The sequence below is a fragment of the Gigantopelta aegis genome, unplaced genomic scaffold (assembly GCF_016097555.1).
Source record: "Gigantopelta aegis isolate Gae_Host unplaced genomic scaffold, Gae_host_genome ctg3003_pilon_pilon, whole genome shotgun sequence".
In the NCBI taxonomy this organism is placed as follows: Eukaryota; Metazoa; Mollusca; class Gastropoda; order Neomphalida; family Peltospiridae; genus Gigantopelta; species Gigantopelta aegis.
In genome coordinates, this window is record NW_024533139.1 from 80751 (window position 1) to 82884 (window position 2134).

Here is a 2134-nt window from a genome sequence, read left to right on the forward strand (position 1 = left end):
TACTATGAGACACACAAGATCAGGCAGTCCTATAGTTGGGTCTACTAGGTAAGCCAATAAATAGATTGGATATTGTCATGATCCACTTATTGTTTTATAGGGTAAAACGTATGCATAAGTAAATGTGTGAGACACCTAAGGAAATGTTATATACCTCAACCAGCTGTAGGCAACCTAACAAAAATAACTGTGTAGTCTATTTCATCAACCCACATTATATCATGATGTGTTGTCTCAACAAAGTTATTGCAGGAACATGCATTTGTGTTGTTTGTTACTGTTAAAGTGTGATATGTGTGTCATGTTGTTTTGTTATTTAATTATATTATTAGCAGGATACAAATTATGATAACATATTTTTATATATCAAGCATTAACAAAATCTCTTAAGCAAATCAGCAAAAAGGTAAAGCAAAAAGGTTGCTAAAACAAAGTATATAAAAAAAGGAATTGTTTGTAGTTCTTATATGTATACCAATAATGTGTATGTAGGTTAATGTGTATGTAGTAGACTCAGTAATAGAGTACTCCAGCAATATGATCCATTTTGATGGCTTCTCCTGGTTTGAGGTTAAAGGTCCAGAAAAATGTGGGTCCTCTGTTGACGCGTCTTGTAGAACGGGCATTCATAGATGTTCTTGTTTCTTGTTTATCAACAGGAATGGCTCTAATGAAAAAATGGAAGGCATTGAAGGATTGAGCTCTTTAAGACGAAGCCTCTTGGATAAGACTGCTGGATATCCAGCGAGCACCCTCCATAAACAAACCATGAACGTAAGCTCCCTCTCTTGTGGGATACTAAAAACTCTTTGTTTTTTTTTCTTACGTCACACGGCAGGGCACATTTTGTCAAAGTGGCCACTCATTTTTAAGAGCCATCGACTGCATAATAGCCGTGAGAGAAAAAGATTGAGGAATTGAAGAATCCAGCCAACAGGATACATGCTGGCATGTTAAAATCTGGAGAACCGCAATTCTCTAGTTCACGTATACGGTGTAGTAAATCTGCATACCAAGCTGTCAGTCCATTTCATAGAAGGATAAGCTCGTTTATTCCAAATTTTCAGGGATGTGTGTCAAAGAAGAGGGAATTTTGAAGGGTCTCCATCTCTGGTGTGATAGTCAACTCACCCTGAGGAACAAAGTAGACATTAATTTGTTTCATGAATTAAAAATTACTTGAGTCCTAGATCCAGTTCTTTGAGTGATCGACGTATCTCTCGAGTGAGACCATTCATTCGTTCGCACTACTGCAATGCTACTAAGACATATGGTGTCTTCTCTTCAGCACGAGCAAACAGTTCAACCAGATTGAACTCTTCAGGTAATTCTCTAGGGATATCATCTAAAATTGTTTTTACTTTCTCTTCTCTGCTTGCTGCAGTCCACTCTCCACTGGAAGAGTCTCGAGGCTGATCTCCCAAACAGTAACGAAAGAGATTTTCAATGGTTGTTGTAAGAAAACCTATTTCTGCATTTTTGGGATTAAGACCATAGAGTGTAGGACTCTCTGGTGGTAGGTTATCAATCAATCTATTTGTGAAGCTCTGGCATAGCTTGGTTGGTGGTGTGGGGAAATCCAGGACAAACAAGAGTCACCATCAAGCTGTAAGAAATCGATCGCCATGGTTAGTCTCATCTTTACTTATGACTGTTCAGGTTTCATGACTTCTTCAAGGTAGGTCTGCATAGTCTTTCTATCCCAGTCATCAGTGAGATTGGACACCATACATGATATCACAAAACAGATAACGTAAGTCGTCCAAGGAACCTAAAACATGAAACCAAAGGTCATTAACAAATGTTATTAGATAAAACAGCTGGTCAACTTAGCATTAGCCTTAAATAATTATACGGTACAGTGACACTGAGGGTTAGATCCCAGTATTGTAAGGATAAGAAGGTTCCAGCCTTGAGGACCCCAAATTTACGCGTTAAAACGCAACAGGAAAAGGGAGGAAAAAATGTCTTAATTCGTTTACGAGAAAACAATCTTAGGGTTTTAAAAGGACAAGATTGAAAACTATATTAAGGACTGTTCAAGCCTGGTTTGAAAATTGTCAAGGCTTGGTAAGTAGAAGATTCCAGTAGGAGGTCGTTTATCTTAAACGGACAAAAATCCGTGGAAAAAGAT

At 37.9% G+C, this 2134-nt stretch overlaps 1 pseudogene; it reads right to left on the bottom strand.

Annotated features, from left to right (window-relative positions):
* Nucleotides 1-705: 705 nt before the first annotated feature.
* Nucleotides 706-1924, bottom strand: LOC121391840 (annotated as a pseudogene).
* Between the last annotated feature and the right edge of the window lie 210 nt (nt 1925-2134).